A 20,000-nucleotide genomic window follows, 5' to 3' on the forward strand; every position below is an offset into this window, starting at 1 on the left:
TTTCTAAAATCAGCTTGTTCATCATTTTTTATAGAAATAATATTTCATTATTTTCATATAGTATGCATTATATTCAACATGGGCATCTACTTATTTTCTAATTTTTTGCCACCACAAAAAGAGCTTCTACACTTAGCAACTAGATCCAATGAAGACAAATACTGCAAAACTATATTAAAAAAGTTTGATTCAGTTTCAAGAAAATATTTTCTTGCAGAAATTGGGGATCATTGGGTATGACACAGTGCAGATAATTTTAGATTCTTTGGATGCATGATTTGAATTGGGTTCTTTCTCCTTTTTTTTCTTTAAGTATTATAAGAGATCGCTCACTGGTAAAAACAAGGTATAACTACAGATCTTTGAAAAAGATATTTATTGATTTATCTCCACTAATTGAAATATTGTATGTAGGTGTGTGTGTGTATTTATATGTTAAAAATCGTGTCTAAGTTTGAAGGGGCAGATCAGTTCTCTAAAAGCCCCCCACAGCTGTAAATCATAACAACCCTGAAGGAATTGCAAATCAGCCTTTACTGACACAGATGTTGCTTGTGGATTGGGAATGAAATAAATTGGAGGCAAGAGAGGAGACAGGTTAGAGACAACTGTCTCTCAGTCTCTATCATTATCGTCCTCTCACATGAAGGGATCCATTTTGCTGGGCTGAGTTGGATCCTTAGAGCCACTAGCAGGTGGCTCCCATAACATCCAGCAGCCACTAGCACGTTGCTACCGTAACATTTATATAGTTATGTATATGACACATTATATCTAACTCAACAGATCCAGATTGCAAATCCATTACATTTTTTCCCTAACCACCTTTGCCTCTAACTAAAGTGTTGAAAGTTCTTTTAGCCCTCCAGATTTGAAATTGTTTTCAATTTTTTATTCTCCTTCATAAACATTTACAATTAATTGCAAAGTCTGGCTGTTATTACCTATGACATCTTTTACATCTTTGCACTTTTCTACTGTAGTTTGGACATTCATCATTTCTTGCCAGGACTATTATAGTGGAACTCCTAATTATTCATTCTGCTGGAGAGATCTATTCCAATCCATATTCCAAAGTGTTTTTTTCCAATGTAGCTATATCATTTTACTTCTCTGCTTAACTTGTATGGTTCTTTACTGCCTCTATAAATAAAATGTAACCTCACCTCTATCCCCTTCACTTAGTAAGGATTTGTAAAAAAAAAATCTCCGTTTCTTTAGTTATTTTTCAGCATTAAAATTTTTTTTGAGAGGGTCTAGATTCTCTGCCTCTCTTCAGCCATTCCCCCACCCATTAAAAAGGCAAGAAATATGACACCTATTAATACATGTGAAGTCATGCAAAACATTTTTCCATATTAGCCATGTTGCTAAAAAAAGAAAGAAAAAGGTGAAAAAAAATGTACTTCAACTTTGCACTTAAGAATTCATCTGTTATCTTGCTGGAAGTGCATAGTCATTTTCTTCATGAGTTCTTTGGTATTATCTTATATCATCATATTGATCAGAATAGTAATAGTGAAGTCTTTTGTTATTTATCATTGTTAAAATATTGTTTACTATGTACAGTATTCTTCTGATTCTACTTCAGTTTGTATTAGTTTGTATATCTTTCTAGTTTTTCTGAAACCATTCTACCCATCATTTCCTATAGCACAATAGGTGTGCATCACATCATATACTACAACTTATTCCACCATTTTCTTGATTGATGGACATCCCTTGAATTTCCAATTCTTAGCAACCAGAGAAAGAGCTGTTATAAATATTTTTGTACATATGAGTTTTTTTCCCTTTTTCTTCAATAAGCATATATTGAATATTCATTGTCACATGCTGGAAACAGTGGGAAGATACAAAGTGTAAGACATAATCCTTTTCCTCAAGAAACTTTTAGTTGGTTGAGGCATTATATATATTCCCACTATTATTTCTTGAACATAATAGACATGCAATAAAAAATTGTTGAATTGATTAATCATAAAAATATAAACAAAATGGTAAAACCAGTAAGTGCTGGTGATAACAAAGCCCTATTCAAATTTCAGGTGAGATTTCTTGTCCATAAGCCAAAAAAATCTGTAGCATTTAAAGAAGTTGATTTTATGTTATCAAGGATCATGTGACAGAATATAAAAAGAACTTAGCTAGGTAAATATCTTAGTAGATTTCTGTTATGAATCCTATTTCAAATTGCAAATTAGTTTTTGGGGTTCGTGGTACTTCTCTCTGGTCCTTTTAATTGAACCAGAAGAACTATAAAAAGTCAAAAGTCTTCAAAATCAGAATCTTTACAGTTTTCTTTCTGTTTGTCTTTACATTTTTGTCCTTAAATGATTTTGGATGACAATATATAAATTCTATTTTTTTAAAAAACCCTTCATTCCCTGGGCCCAACCTATTTTTCCAGTGTCTTTATACTTTCTTTTCTCTCACTGTGTAGTTCAGCCAAATTGGCCTTCTCCATTCCCTTCACATGGCACTCTATTTCTTATGTCCATACTTTGTGTTGGCTGTGTCTCATATCTGGAATGTACTTTCTCACCTCATAAAATCACTCTTTCCTTCATGACTTCACTAAAGCACCACTATCTTATACTGGAATATTTTCTTGATAATTCCCATTTCTATTGGCCTTTCTCTATAATTACCTTAACCTAAACAATCTTCTTCCCTATATACATAACATAAGTCTGTGGTTTCCCTTGATAGAACTTTAAGATATTTTAGAATAAAGATTGTTTTTTCTTTTTTTTCTTTTTTTGGTTTGTTTTTATGTTGTGTTGTGTATGTTTGTTGTTTTTTTTTTTCTCCTAATGCCAGTCATGGGACCTTGTACTCAGGTACTCGGTAAATATTTGTTGATTGAATATAGTGCAAAGAGAAGTGTATTGGGAATCTGGAGACCTTGTCTTAGCACTTGTGACCCTGGGCAAATCATGGCATAATGTAGGGCCTGTGTTTCTAAAGTCCCTTTCAGTTCTGTCATTCTAATGATTCTAAATCACTCCTTTCTGAGTCTGTGTTTCCTCATCTATTAATCTAGTCCTCTTATAATTTACATATAAAATTTTAGAAAATACAAAAATTCTTGGCTGATAGTGCTGCTGTTTGATACTTACATTTATTGGAGTACTTTAGTTAGCTTTGTTCCTGACATACTGATAATGGGACCTTGATAGATGCCTATCCTTTGAAGAGAAACCCCTTAAAAATACTTTTCCCTATGTGTGGTCTGGGACCTTTTGAGTCTTCTATAGTTTGACAGTTAAAAATGGGGAGAGTGTTCTGTTGTGGGGAAGAGCCAGATGCCTTTAGTTAATGGTATTCATTGAGTTGTAGGGGAGGGTAAGAGCCTGAGCAGGGGTATTTAATTGGCATACTTTAGGGAATCTTTGTGTTTGGATGGGAAAATTTCTTTTATTTTTATTTTCACCAACCTTTGATTTTTCTTTGTAATCCGTTGCGTTTTATTGTGTGCATTTAGAAACATCTGACTAGGGGGAGGCTGAAGAGACTGCAAAGTGTCTCTTGATGCCAAAAAAAAAAAAAAAAAAAAAAAAGGTTATTAAGGAAATATAGAGATGGAGTTTGTGCTAATGAAGCATTGGTTTGACAGTAGGGAAAACCAATTACTATGCATCTGAAGGGGACCTTTGTAATTCAGATATCAAAAGGAGACTTTGGCTGAAAATTTAGAAAGTGCCAGAGTAAGCTTGTAATTTTTGTCCTCTAGAAATGGATCTTAACTTGGGATAACTCCTCCAGAATTAATTATTGGATTTTGGAAATTGTCTTTTTTAACCTCAATTTGAATTTTTTGAATTTTTTTTCCCATTAAAACTTAAATATTTTCTTTAAAAACATTAGGAAGGAGTTGTTTTTCACAAATCCATTCTGGCTAAAATTAGTCATCTTTTTTGTTGGTATGAGGACTTAGTTTTTCCACTTGTCCTTTAAATATTTCACTCACAAGACAGATGTAGATTTTAAGCCTTCTTTTGGTATTCTTTATAGAGCAAGCTCAGCTTTGGCAAGGCTTGTCTGTTGGTTTCATGACAGCTTTTGATCTTTGCATTATACATTTAATAATAGTAATTGTAATAGCTGGCATTTACATTGCAAATTAAGATTTGTAAAGCAGTTTATGTCATCTCATATGTCTGCCCTTACCACAACCTTGTGAGGTAGGTGCTACTACTTAGCCTCATTTTACAGATGAAATTGAGATTAAAAGGCTAACTGCTTACTCACGTAGCTAGTGTTTGAGGCAAGTTTGAACAAGTTTTTCAGATTCCTAAGTCCAGGACCCTATTTACTGTTCCTCCTAGTTGCCACCAAATCACTTATCTAACTTTTAGGGTTGAGTTATAGATTTGAAGCTAGAAGTGTTCTTAAATTACTTAGTTCAGTAACTTCATTTTATAGATGAAGATACTGTGGTCCAAAAAGTTGAAGTATCTGGTCACAAAAGTAGTAAGTGGCAGAATGGGATGTAAACTTGGGTCTTCTAACTTCAAAACTTGTTCACTTTGTTGCCTTCTAAGAATGGCTTTATTAGTAATTCAATACATATTTTCTATTGGGTTTATTATACGTTATTTGTCTATTTAAAGTCTTGTTAGCATGGACATTTGTAAGTGTATATCTGTGTTTTAAGGCGGTCATAAAATGACTGTGATGGCTATTTATCATCAGAGCATCTCCTCTTGTATTTTCCTGTGATTAGCCATCCATGTTGTGTGTTTGATCCCCCTTGTGAACAACCTACTTGCTTGGAGCAGAGTTTTTCTTTTCTATGAAGCTAATTGGCCTTTATGGAGATAGAGCACCTGACCTGGGCCTCATTAACATCACTCTGACAGAGCCAGCTGGTCCAGAGAGATAACCAAATCTGGTATTAGACATGCAAAACAGAAAAGCTAATGGAAAGGCTGTGTTACAGAAAAGGTCCTCATCTTTCTCTTATATGATTTGTTGTCAGATTGGTCATTGTTTTCCTTTGCCTCAGTGCTTTTATTGGCACACTGGGGTATAGTTAGCCACTGGGCCAAATTAGTTTCTTGTATGTTCATTTCTTAAAACTGTTAAAACTTTTCTGTTGTTTGGAAGGAAAAATTGGTTATTTATATTACTATTGTGAAGAATGAAAGACAATCAGGAGTCCTATATTAAGGTAATAACAGATAGCTTTTTTTAGATTTGCAAAAAATTTATATTTTTGAACTCATGATTTTCACAACAATCTTGTGAAGTAAGTATTGTTATTTCCTTTTTACAAATCTAGGAACTGACACAGAAGGAGGTTAAGTGTCTTCTTAATGGTCGCACACCAACTAACTACGAAGTGTCTAGGCAGGCTTTGAGCTTAGATTTTCACTACTAGTCTACTGCTCCATTCACTGTGCTACCTAACTAGAACACCAGTCTAATATTTTTGATTACCAACTTGATAGTTTTACCTGAATTCATGTGATTGGTTCCTAAGCAGTTAATTATCTTTTTTTAACCTTTCTTTTCCCTTGGTTCACTTTTTTTTTTTTTTTTTTTGTCCAGAGGATAACTTCAGAGTTATGTTTACCTCTTTCTTTTCCCTTACTTCCTATATACATTCAGTTGTCACAGTCTGTTCACTTTTCCATTTCCATTGCAAGCAACTTAATTCAATTCCTTAACTCTTACCTAGATATTTATAGTCTTTATGTGAATCTTCCTGCTTCAATTGTAACTTTTTCACAACACTATGATACATCATTATGATCACTTATTGTCTTTCTAAAACCTTTGTTTGCCTATCACATGAAATAGGAATTTCAGATCTTTGATATTCAAGGTGCTTCATTATATATGAATACTCTTACTTTCTAAATCCAACTAAAACGATTCTTCATCTTCTTTCCTCATCACCTTCTATTCCATCTTTGATCCTTTCTTTACATTGTGTCTTCTCTTTTCCTAATGCCTGGAAAGAATGACCTTTTCTATTCTTACTCTCCCCATATTCTACTTTTTTGATGGTATTACCTTCCCTTGACATTCAGTTCAGATGGCAAGCTTTTCCATGAAGTCTTAACTGATTCTACTTGAAATTAATTTCTTTCTTTACAGATTTATTGTAGCATTTTACCTAGATCTCTCCCTTATTTATCACATCATCCTTTATGTTATCATTTTTGTGTCAGTCTTCTACATTAAATTTTAAACTCCTTGATACTATCTTGCCTTTGTATTCCAATTGCCTAACCCAACTTCTTGTCCATAGCAGGTGCTTGATACAATGTTTTAAAATGATGCAAAACTCATTTCATAATTACTTTTCGAAATATATTACCATAAAAAATTATATAGTGAACTATATCTTTGGGCAATATTTAAAAAGAAGAAAAACAATTTTTACTTATTTTCTTTGTTCTTACACTATATTTGAAGGTAATTTCTGACTTAGGATTTCAAATCCTGGTTTACACTACTTATGTGTCCTAATTCTTGACTTTGCATAGTTTCCCATGGAAATTGAAGATTAATGAGTTATGTTTCCTTGCCTTCTCTTTAGATCATATATCTCTATTCAGCTTTGTGGGTTTGTTTAAAAAAAAAAAAAAAGGAAGTGAATTATTTCCTGTATGAGTGTTGTTATCTGCTGTATTGCATTGTTTTCATAACCCCCAGATCAGGGCAGAAATCCATCATTCCCAATAAGGTAGGTTTTTTTTCCTCCTCCCTGGATATTATTCGATTCTCTCTTGGCTCTTTACTGACAGCATTGAATATATCATGACCTGGACACAATGCTATAAATGTCTATTCTAGTTCTCTTCTCCCTTTTCTTCTTTCCCTGGATTTGGAAGATTCAGCTGTTCTCTTTCTCTCTCCATTTTCCTTTCTCTCCCCTTCCCTTTTCTTCTCTCTCTGTTCTCCTCTTCTTTTCCCCTCACCTTCCTCTTTTCTCTCCTCCTTTCTCTTCCTTAAGCTAATAAGTTGGAATACTAAATGTGAAAAAGGGCAGCACTAAGCAAATTGATTTGATGAGTAACTTATTTCACTAGCTTGTGTTATAAGGAGTGTCAAAAACTTAGGGGATATTCAAGTGGAAAATTTAAAAAAATTCTAATCATTTAGATTTATTAAATAAGATGACAAGGTAATCTTGGCACATAGTTTATGTAGAGTGCTCTCTTTCTTTTTTTTTTTCTTTTTTTTTTTTTTTTAAATTTTCAATAGTATTTTATTTTTCCAAATACATGCAAAGATAGTTTTCAGCATTCATTTTTGTAAGACTTTGTGTTCCATATTTTTTCCCTTTATTTCCCATGTGCATATTTTCCTGCACATATTTCCATATTTGTCATATTGTGGAAGAAAAATCAGATCAAAAGGGAAAAAAACCCCAAGAAAGGAAAAACAAATAAACAAAAAATAAAAGGTAAAAATACTATGCTTCACTGTATTCAGTCTACATTATTTTCTCTCTGGATGTGGATGACATTTCCCATCCTAAGTATTGGAATCACCTTGAAATACCTCATTGTTGAGAAGAGCCCAGGTCATCACAATTCATTATCACATAATCTCTTATTACTGTACACATTATTCTCTTGGTTCTCCCTTCACTCAGCATCATGTAAGTCTTTCCAGACATTTCTGAAATAATCCTGCTGATCATTTCTTATAGAACAATAATATTAAAATTACATTCATATATTTATAACTTATTCAGTCCAGTTGGTGGACATCCACTCAATTTCCAGTTTTTTGCCATTACAAAAAATGGCTGTTGCAAACATTTTTGCACAGATGGGCCCTTTTCACTCTTATGATCTTTTTGGGGTACAGATACAGTTGTAGAATGTCCTGTGTGAATTTACTTAATAGACACCTGGGATTGTATGTTGTTTTTTGACCTAAGTGTTCATAATTTGACATTCTATATCTACTGATTAATAATTGTTTCCTTCTATTATGTCATTTTTCTTTTCTTTCTCTGCATGTTGTTGGAGTAAGAGCACAGAAATTGAGAGGCATAAATAAGATACATTTGGTTCTTTTTTTTTTTCCCCCCCAGATTTTTGGGACATCTCACACTTATTTGAGTTTTTAGAACTGTGAGGAGTGGTGTACAGAATATTATCAAGTCTTGTTCATTCTATCTTTTCCACACCTCTAGTATATATCCTTTTCTCTCCTTTGACATGGCCACACTCCTCAGGTTCCCATCATCTCATGATTAGACAACTTTAGTAGACGACTGATGTTTGCCTGCCTTAAGACTCTCCCTATTTCATTCCTTTCAATCCATCTTCCACTCACCCCTCAAAATAATTTTCCTATAATGTAGATCTGACAATCTCCACCCCCTGTTCAATAAATTCCATTGGTTCCCTATCACATCCAGGATCTAATAAAATCCTGTGTAATCTTTGTAAAGTGCTTAGCACTGTGCCTGGCACATAGTAAGCATTTAGCAAAATATTTGTTTTCTTTCCTTCCCTTTCCCCTTACATTAAATGAGTCTTGTTATGCAGCCATGTTTTTATATTATATATGGCATCCAAGTTGTGGCAATATCAAGTAAGGAGCAACTTTTTCCTTCCTCTGAATTGGTTGTCAGTGTAGGACTTGTGTATTTCCATCCACTTGGCATTCTCCCAACATCTTCAGGATGTTATGAAATTTAAACTAACTAGGATTAAAATGAAACCCTTGTGCTCTGCACACAGATGTTGATTGGCAATCACACCTACTGGGACAGTTTCAGCAGAAGTAAGGAAATTGGAATTGGAGAGGAAAAGGTGTTACTTTTTAACTTCAGAGCTAGCAAGATTTAGAGAAAGCTTGTCTGCTTAGGTTGTATGTGAATTGATGTCTTAGAATACCTTTGCAACCACAAGACTTCTGGATATTAGAGGAGCTTTTAGTTACATTCCTCTTTTTTTCCCTTTATTTTTGAACTTTTGCCTTCTGTGCCTGATGTATTGGCCAAAAGGAAGTTTCCAAAATTATTGAAGACAGTTGTGACTTGGCCCATTAGGTTGGACTTATCAGTTAGTAGCTAATCAGTTATCTTTTTGCAAAGTGAATTTGAGATGGCTAAGGTAAATTTGGATATGTTTTTCTCTCTAGGGTTCAGAGCCTAAATTTGGATGCAGATGATGGTGAGAATGCAGTCAGTGAGGGAAAGGGGATAAACTATTAATTATTTTAGAGAGGGCCATTATGTGTTAGTAACAAAGGCCTCTCTTAAGAGGTTTGGCTATTTGAGATGTGAGGAGAAAGCAGAACTGCCTCAGGAGCCAGTAGTAAAATATGCTGTTGGGGTAAGAAAGAACTTGAGAAAAAAATAGCATGTCATCTCTAAGTCAATATAATCTAATAAGGTTTTCCTTTTTTTTTTTTTTTTTTTTTGCTGAGGCAATGGGGATTAAGTGACTTGCCCAGGGTCACACAGCTAGGAAAGTGTTAATAGTCTGAGGTCACATTTGAACTCAGGTGCTCTTGACTTCAGGGCTGGTACTCTTAACTGCAGCGCCACCTACCTGCCCCTAAGGTTTTCCTTTTTAAGAGGCTTCGTCACATTGAACCAAGCCAGTGTTATTTGCAATCTTTGCACTCAAGACTTTGAAAGAATAGAGAAGATCATATATTATAACAAAATCTGAAGGATTGGCCTAATTTTTGCCATTGCATAGGAATTTTATTGTGGTAACCATTTGTTACATTCTATCAACAGAGTGGAAATTTCTTCCGGATAAAAAGTTATGGTGTAGTAGAAAGAGTGTTGGATTCTGAGTCAGAGAGTTTAGGTTCAAAGCAAAATAAAATGATTTTGAATCAGGTGATTAATCAATAAGCACTTATTAAATGTCTTCTCTGTACTAGGTCCTGGGGTCTATGATTCTCTCTAGCTCCAAGACTAAGATCTTCGTGATAGCTCACCTCAGTTATATTATGAATTGCCATTTGGAATCTGTCCAACACTTTGAAATTATCAGAGGTATTGGTGAAATTTTGTCATGCCAAGTGTCCCAGCTGTTTGTTTTTTTCCAATTCAATATTATTAAAAATTTATTGAACAACTTCTGTGTTCTGGGTGCCATAGGAGAAAAAAGGAAATGAAACAACCCTACATTTGAGGAGTTTTATATACATGAGAAAGATAATTGAGTACATAACGCAAATGTCTAGTGAGGGGTATTTAGATAGCAAATGCCACAGAAAAAAGGAAAATTTAAGTGACATGAAAAGATATGGCCTGTTATCTATTTGAAATAAGCAGGTTCAGTTTTTGGAATAAGCCTATGTTTTTGTATGCTTAAATGTGTTCAGTGCTGGGCTACAAAAAATTTGCTTATCTTTGTGAATTCCAAAGCCAGTCTCAGCAACAATTCCTTGAATAGGTCGTTTTAAGCTCAGGGGAGCAGGGTTTCTAAAAAAAATTTTTTTAGGTTTTTTTTTTTAAATTTAATAGTTTTTTTTTATTTTTAAAATATATACAAAAATAGTTTTCTGCATTCACCCCTGCAAAACTTGGTGCTCCAAATTCTTCTCCTTCCTTTCCTCCCACTTCCTCTCCCAGACGGCAAGCAATCCAATATATGTTAAACATGTGCAACTCTTCTATACATATCCATCTATACATATCCATCATGCTGCACAAGAACAATCAGACCAAAAAGAAAAAAGAATTGAGAGAGGGAAAAAAAAGGCAAGCAACAACAATAAAGATGAAAATACTGTTGTGATCCACATTCAGTCCCTCATATTTCTGAATACAGATGGCTCTCTCCATCACAAGTTTATTGGAATTTACCTGATTACCTCATTGTTGAAAAGAGCCAAGTCCATCAGAATTGGTCATCACATAATCTTGTAGTTTTTGTGTACAATGTTCTCTTGGTTCTTCTCACTTCACTCAGCATCAGTTCATATAAGTCTTTCCAGGCCTCCCTGAAATCATACTGATTATCATTTCTTATAGAACAGTAATATTCCATAACATTCATATACCATAACTTATTCAACCATTCCCTAGCTGATGGGTATCCACTTACTTTCCAGTTTCTTGCCACTGCAAAAACGGGTGCTATAAACATTTTTACACATGTGGGTCATTTTTCCTTTTTTATGATCTTTTTGGGAATACAGTTAGTGGTACAGTTCTAATTAGGATTAAATTACTACTGGAAAAATTAAGCAAAATTTCATGGTCTTAGGGCACTGGACAGGATTTGGAGGAGGAATGGTAGATTGAAAAGGAGATTTTAAAATCACGAACTGTCCTAACAGTGTTTGCTATGTGTATGGGCATTTGAGAAGTTGCTGCTTCAATTTTTTTTCTCCAATTTGGGGTGGGGTTAGGGAAATTATTTAATTTATTTAATACAGTTACAATTTTAATATTTAAAAAATCAAAATAGATTGTTACTAATATCAGGGTTTTACTTCTTGTGTTTCATATCATGTTTCAGTTCCTTTATATGTTGGTCAGATATTTTTTCCCATCATTTCCCTTTTGCCTGCTTATGTTGTGACTCAGATAATGTGTGCATAGATGTCACCCTCATCTATGCAGTTTGTGGCCATTGACTAGTAAACAACTAAATTGCATTTGAGCAAAGATTTGCCTATGTCAGAGGATAATAGGATTGAGAACTAGAAGACTCAATAAGTTCAGTTCTCCCATTTTCTAGATGGAGGAAATTGAGGTTCAAGAAAGGTGAAGTTAAGTTGTTGAAATTACTGGTCTTTTAATGAGCTAACAGGGCCCAAGAAAAATAAAGGGAAGAAATGATCTGATGAAGAAAAGAAAGCAGGAGAAAAACTGCAGCAGCCATTTCCCAAAAGCATGTCCATTCAACTAGGAAATACTACTAAGCAGTTTTGTCACTTTGAAATCTCTTTTAAACTCCCTCACCTTTCATTTCCCCAAACTAACACTAACCCATTAAATGATTTAATCAAGGTTTCTCCACCTTGTGTCTGGAGCACAATTTAAACTTAGTTTAATTTGTAGTTTGACCCACGATGTCACTAGAGACTAGCCAGATTTCATTATTTTATTGCTTCCTTGTCCTGGGATCAATTGGGTCTTAATTTCTCTTTCTTTTGATTTGATACCTTTCCCAATTCTGAGGCATTAGTACTTTTTGTATGTGTTTTAGTCGAAAATTGTCTATGTGCTTGTTTGAATAGGCTTGTTTCCTCATCTAAAAAGTGTAAATGTCACAGTAGATAATTGTCAGGAAGACCCAATTCAATTTTTCCTACTAGCTATGTGACTTGGGGTAAATCACTTAACATGTCAGCCTTAGTTTCCTAAAAATCTTAAAATGTTAACTACCTCACAGAATTGTGAGAACAAAAAAAAAGATAACATGCAAAGCATTTTGCAAATTAAAAAATTTTTTTCTTTCTCCCAAATGTGAAGACAATTTTAAATACTAATTAAAAAACAAAAACAAAAACAAAAACCTTAGTGAGACTAACTCTAGGACTGTATAGCTTTTTAGGAGATCTGCTTGTTGCTGATCCTCTATACCAAAGTTCCAAATTCTTTCTCTTTTCCTTTCACTTCCCCTCCTTAAGATGGAAAGCAATTTGATGTAGATTATACATGTTCAATTATGCAAAACATTACCATATTGTTGTGAAAGAAGATACCCAAAGGGAAAAAAAAAGCCCCACAAAAATACAGAAAGTAAAAAATTGTATGCTTTGATCTTCAGGGAGGTTCCATTAGTTGTTTCTTTTTGGAGGGGGGATAGTATTTTTCAACATGAGTCCTTTGGAATTGTCTTAAATCATTGTACTGCTGAGAATAACCATGTCATTTTCAGGTGTATCATGCAGTATTGCTGTTAATGTGTGTAGGGTTCTCACTTCACTTTGCATCAGTTAATATAGTCTTTCCGGCTTTTTCTGAGCTCAGCCTGCTCATCATTTCTGATAGCATAGTCATATTCATCCTTCCCCAGTTGATGGGCAGCTCCTCCAATTCAATTTTTTTTTTTTGCCACTCCAAAGGAGTTGCTTATGAATATTTTTGTACTAATAAGTCCTCCCACTTCTTTTTCTTTTTATTTCTTTGAGATACAAACTTAGCAGTGCTATTGCTGGATCAAAAGATAGGCAGTTTTATAAAGCCTTTTGGACAAAGTTCTAAATTGCTCTCCAGAATGGTTGGATCAGTTCACAATTCCATTAATTAGTACTATTGGTACACTTACCAATATATCTCATTTATCCCTTCCAACATTTATTGTTTTTCTTTTCTGTCGTATTAGCCAATCTGATAGGTGTGAGGTGGTACCTGGGATATGTGTTAATTTGCATTTTCCAGATCAATAGTGAATTAGAACTTTTCTTTTCCATATGATTATAGATAACTTTGATGTCTTCATCTGAAATCTATCTTTTCCTTATCCGTTGACCATTTATTAGTTGGGGCATTTTATAAATCCTAAAGCACAGTGTAAATGCTTTGTTGTTGTTATACCTTTCTAGTCCTTTGGTTCTAGATTTTCCATTCAGGAGCTTCATGGCTCCTAAAGGAATGAAATGTAGAATAGACAAATTTAGGTGGGGGGAAATCAGATGTCTGACCAGGGAAATAATATCATGTATGAGCACAGTAGTGACTATTTCAGTTTACCAGTTTTTATATATCAGTTGAATTGTCTTTGTTCATTGCTTTTTCAGTGAATTTGCCCTCCAAATTTTTGGGGAGAGCTTTTTCAGATGTCTTGGATATGACATTCATATTCCTATACAAATATTGATTAGTAAATAAATCTATATATCTGGCCCAGACCAGTGATTTCACTGGTGCAAAGAGAGGAAGCTATCACTAATAATGCATATCTGCCACATTTAGTCTTAGGTGTGTAGGGGCACTGAATCTAAAGGACTTGTGTGTGTCAGAGGTGAGATTTGAACCTAGACCATTGAGATCAGCTTTCTAACCACTACATTGTGTTTTCTATCTGTAATCTGACGAATTCTAGGACAGTTAAGGCATTTTATGGAATAACTTTTCAGTATTGTCTTTAGGAATAATTTTCTTTTCTTTTCTTTTTTTTTTTTTTTAATAACTTTTTGATAGAACCCATGCCAGGGTAATTTTTTACAGCATTATCCCTTGCATTCACTTCTGTTCCGATTTTCCCCCCTCTCTCCCCCAGATGGCAAGCAGTCCTTTACATGTTGAATAGGTTACGGTATATCCTAGATACACTATATGTGTGCAGAACTGGACAGTTCTCTTGTTGCACAGAGAGAATTGGATTCAGAAGGTATAAATAACCTGGGAAGAAAAACAAAAATACAAGCAGTTTATATTCATTTCCCAGTGTTCTTTCTTTGGGTGTAGCTGCTTCTGTCCATCTTTGATCAATTGAAACTGAATTAGCTCTCTTTATCGAAGAGATCCACTTCCATCAGAATACGTCCTCAAACAGTATCATTGTTGAGGTATATAATGATCTCCTGGTTCTGCTCATTTCACTTAGTATCAGTTCATGTAAGTCTCACCTGTCCTCTCTGTATTCATCCTGCTGGTCATTCCTTACAGAACAATAATATTCCATAATGTTCATATACCACAATTTACTCAACCATTCTCCAATTGATGGGCATCCATTCATTTTCTAGCTTCTAGCCACTACAAACAGGGCTGCCACAAACATTCTTGCACATACAGGTCCCTTTCCCTTCTTTAGGATCTCTTTGGGGTATAAGCCCAGTAGAAACACTGCTGGATCAAAGGGTATGCACAGTTTGATAACTTTTTGAGCATAGTTCCAAGTTGCTCTCCAGAATGGCTGGATGTATTCACAATTCCACCAACAATGTATCAGTGTCCCTGTTTTCCCACATCCCCTCCAACATTCCGCATTATCTTTCCCTGTCACTCTAGCCAATCGTGACAGGTGTATAATGGTATTTCAGAGTTGTCTTAATTTGCATTTCTCTGATTAATAATGATTTGGAGCATATTTTCATATGTCTATAAATAGTTTCAATTTCTTCATCTGAGAATTGTCTGTTCATATCCTTTGACCATTTATCAATTGGAGAATGGTTTGATTTCTTATAAATTAGAGTCAATTCTCTATATATTTTGGAAATGAGGCCTTTATCAGAACCTTTGATTGTAAAAATGTTTTCCCAGTTTATTGTTTCCCTTCTAATCTTGTCTGCATTTGTTTTGTTTGTACAAAAACTTTTCAATTTGATATAATCAAAATTTTCTATTTTGTGATCAATAGTGATCGGTAGTTCTTCTTTGGTCATAAATTCCTCCCTCTTCCACAGGTCTGAGAGGTAAACTATCCTATGCTCTTCCAATTTATTTATAATCTTATTTTTTATGCCTAGGTCATGAACCCATTTTGACCTTATCTTGGTGTACGGTGTTAAGTGTGGGTCAATGCCTAGTTTCTGCCATACTAATTAGGAATCATTTTCTTGCTGAATTTTTGTTTCAGACATAATTCATAAGTGCTGTCAGTGATATCATTGAGGTGTTTGTTCTTGATATAGCTATTAAATGTCTTGAAACTTTCCTTGTTAATTTTCCTCACATGACTGTGATCTGGATTGATTTTCATCCTCCAAGTTACATGACAATAATCTACTTCCCAAAATTAAGTACTTCTGCCATCTCTTACAGAAAAGCACCCCAAAGCCAATTTAATGAGACCCCTAAAAAACAGGAATTTTTTGAGAGGAAAATTTTTTTTTGATGATTTGTACCATGTCTGCTTTCAAAAAGATGAAAGTTTATTTAGAGTGTTTTAAATTCAAATAGTGGTAATAATGTTTATCATTCTGTTGCTCAGTTTCTCTGTTGCTCAGTTGCTCTGTTGATCAGAGTTAGACTTCTTATTCTCTTCTCCACCCAATCTGAGAAATCTTTATTGTCTTCTGTCTCCCCAACTATGAACACTGATTATTTGTTTTAAGGACTGTTTATTTAAATGAAAAGGTAAAATATTAATAATAGTGATGAGCTTCTATTTTAACAGTGTTTGAACATAATGTAGCATTTTTGATGTCCTGCAGATCTTTGAAATGGACTCCTACCTAATCAGTCCGTTCTAAAAGATTGCCTTTTCACTTGTTCTGTTGTCATGCATGTAAAAAAATACACATGTTAAAATACATTATAATATATTAATATTTGCAGATCAGAGATTTCGGGGCTGTATATAACAGCAAGATTCTAAGTTGCAAAAGGGAATATATACATGTATATGTAGAAATGTTATATGTCTATACATTTTTTCTTGCTCTGGAATTGCTTTCTTTAAGTTTTTTTTCTGTCCTGAACTTAAATGCCAAGAGTTTTGCCCATATCTATATCTATATCTATATCTATATCTATATCTATATCTATATCTATATCTATGCATCTCACAACTTAAAAATAATTGTATTTCAAACTGAATTTCATGTTGCTTGCTTTTTAAAAAAAATTGTAACAACCATGTGTTACTCACAAAACTGCCCTGCTTATCAGTGTTTTGTTCTGTTCTGTGCATTTTTAAAAAAAGATTTTACTGTCTCTTTTGACATCACTTTTGATACCTCTCCTACTTATTCTGCCATTCCCTATTACAAACCACTCATGTACTTTAAATTGTGTAAAACAATTTAGTGATTCAACCCTCTAAAATTTTTTTGTTGGTTAGGAAGTTGATTTTCCCCCCCTTAGTTTGTAAGGAATTTAAGGTTTGTTGCTCTTAAAAACACAATCTTAATATTCTTTAAGTTCACATGAACTTTTGAATATTAGTTTTGATATTCCTTGAGGATTATTCAGGGTCAGCTAATTGGGCAAATGTTTTGCCACTACAATGTCTAGTGTGTATATTGCATTCTTAAAGCTTTGCTTATGATGTATTTTTCTGATTGCCATCTAAGTCTTCTTGGCTCCAGGAGGAATGTTTGGAGTACTGACTAGCTTAACTAACTATTGATATTTAAACTCACTGTTCAGTATATTGGTGTAGACAGGGACTAGGTTTCTAGATGATGAAGGGGATGTTGTTGCCTGGTGACTTTGCACCAGGCTTGATGCTAAATGAAAGATAGGTTGAAATGGGACACCTGGCCAGGGGTATCCAAATTAGGATGTTGAGTTCAAGTACTGCCCCGCCTGAGGCAATAAGATGTTGATTGACTTCTGTTGGTTTTTTTTTTTTTTTTTTTTTTTTTTGAGTGGGAGTTGCCTAGGCTGATAAAGATCACAGCTTTAGATAAAAAGTACTATTAGATGACTGAACCCTATTGTTCCCTAGTATCTGGAAGTGGAAGGTTGTAAATTAGAGAGCTTGGAGAAATCTCAACTTGTTATTCAGTAAACATTTATTAAGCACCTGTATTTCCACCAGGCCCCATCCATTTACTGGGGATACCTAGAAAAAGTCAGTCCCTACTCTCAAGGACCTTGATCTAATAGGATAACTACAAGCACAACTCTGCATAGAATAAATTGGAATAAGTATCACATACACCTTTGTTTATTTCCTATTTTTGGATAGGCTTGCCTTATTTTTTTCTTCAATTGAACTTCACATCCTAGCTGCCATTGGTAGGTAAGTTTAATTAATCTTGGTAAATGGAATTTTCTTTTTCTTTCCTGAAGATGATTTTGCTGTTCTCTTTCAATGTTTCTTCCATATGGTAAATTTACAGATGCTTACTTTGGGCTGCTTGGTGGTTATGTCATTAAGCATTAAGAACCAGCTAGTGCTAGGCATGAAAGGCAGGGTCATAATCCTTTCTTTCAAGGAGCTCAAAGTCTAATGGAGGGGACAACACGCAAACTTCAGCTATATACTTCTCAAGAAGCTGTACACAGGGTAAATTGGAAGTAATCAACAAATGGAAGGCAGTAGCATTATGGGGGAGAGAATGGCCTTAGATAGAAGGTGGGATTTTAGCTCAGACTTCAAAGAAGCTACGAGGTAGAGATGAGGAAGAACAACTAATGAGAAAATACATTTCAAAGATATTATGATTATGTCTTATTTGAGTAACTGAGAAGGCCAGTGTCACTGGTTTACAGTATTATAGAGAGTAGTGAGAAAACTGGAAAAGTAGTAAATGGTAGGTTATTTTAGCTCGCACTGGACACTGCTCTTCTGGTGGATTATAAAACTTGTCTGCTGGAGCCAGTGCATCTTTATCAAAAATTAACAAATGAATGGTCTAGAGAACTAAATTTAGAAGTTCTCTAGGGTCGCTGGCTCCCCCTTTCTTTTGTTTTTAGAGGAGTGTCTTAATGTCTCTGTTTCTTCTTTCTACAATTGCCTTGAGGATTAAAGGGTGTGCCAGTGGTGTGTAAAATCTTATACTGTGCACAAAAGTGTTCAAAATGTTTGGAAGTATATGCAGGTCCATTATCTGTTTTTATTGCTTATGGCACACCCATAATTGCGAATGCTTGTGTGAGGAATTCAGTGACCACTCAGGCTGTCTCTGCTAGTATTGCAAAACTAAATCCTGAAAAGGTGTCTACTACAACATGGATAAAAGACAGGTGACCAAAAGATTTATAATGGGTCACATCCATTTGCCAGATTTCATTGGGTCTCAAACCACGAGTGTTCTTCCCTGGAGGGGAGCGTAGGAGGGTAGGGTGGAAAGGAAGGCAAGCTGTACAGCTTTTTACTATGGTCCTAGTTCCTCTTTTGTTATCCCAAATTGTAAATGCAAAGTTCGAGCAGCCTGATGGTATTTATTTCTTAGTATTTAGTTAGTTATTAGTTAGTATTTAGTTAGTTATTTTAGTAGTAAATGGATAGGTTATTGCTGCACTAGAAAAATCAGAGCAATAAGAAAAAAAAATGAGATAAAAAACAAGCAAGTAAACAACAACAACAGAAAAAGGTGAAAAATACTGTTGTGATCCACATTCATTCTCCATTGTTCTCTCTCTGGATGTAGATAGCTCTCTTCATCACAAGTCTATTGGAATTGGCTTGAATCACCTTATTATTGAAAAGAGTCAGGTCATCACAGTTGATTATCACATAATATTGTTGCCGTGTACAGTGTTCTTGGTTCTACTCATATCACTTAGCATCAGTTCATTTCTCTCCAAGTCTTTCTAAAATCATCCTGCTGATCATTTCCTATAGATATTATTCCACTACATTCATACACCATTACTTATTCAGCCACTCCCCAACTGATGGGCAGCCACTCAATTTCCAGTTCCTTGCCACTACAAAAAGGGTTGCCACAGACATTTTTGCACACGTGGGTTCCTTTCCCTCTTTTATGCTCTCTTTGGGATATAATCCCAGTAGGGACATTGCTGTATCAAAGGATAGGCACAGTTTGATAGCCTTTTGGGAATAGTTTCAAATTGTTCTCCAGAATGGTAGTTCACAACTCCACCAACAATGTATTATTGTAAATGGGTATGTTATAATGTATTTTAAAAGCCAGGATTTTATATTTACTCCTGAAAATATGTAGGGATGTTTTTTTCATAGAAGGATAGCATGATCAAATTTGTGTTTTATGATTATTTTGGTAGCTCAGTGGAGGATGGATTGAATCGAGCAAGGCAGGTAGATCAGTTAGAAAGTTCTTGTAATGGATGAAGAATGAAATGATGAGGGCCTGAACCAAGGTGGTAACAAGGTAGTGTTAATTGATTATTATTTTGTAAAGGGAAGCGAAGATTTAGATTATAATATTATAAAGTAGTAATAAAACCAATGATAGTATTATAACTTAAAACCATCTAATTTAACATGTAATTTAAGTTTAAAACCAGTCTATATCTCTTATTGGTCATGCATATCTTATGCTTTTGTCTAAATTGAAATTTAAAACATTACTATTTATTACTTACCCCTTCAACATAAGATATCATTACTGTTTTTTTACCCTAATTTTAAAGCATTATTATTGTTATTTAACTATTCTTTGTTTCCCTACTTAGATGGTATTTTCTTTGTACTTATCGTACTTCTCTCCTTTCCGAA

At 34.4% G+C, this 20,000-nt stretch overlaps 1 protein-coding gene across 1 annotated transcript in view; it reads left to right on the top strand.

Annotated features, from left to right (window-relative positions):
- The window catches only part of IGF2R (insulin like growth factor 2 receptor), a 149,450-nt gene that overhangs the window by 16,446 nt on the left and 113,004 nt on the right, over positions 1–20,000 (top strand). The gene's annotated exons all lie outside the window — the stretch shown is intronic.

The sequence above is a fragment of the Antechinus flavipes genome, chromosome 4 (assembly GCF_016432865.1).
Source record: "Antechinus flavipes isolate AdamAnt ecotype Samford, QLD, Australia chromosome 4, AdamAnt_v2, whole genome shotgun sequence".
NCBI lineage: Eukaryota > Metazoa > Chordata > Mammalia > Dasyuromorphia > Dasyuridae > Antechinus > Antechinus flavipes.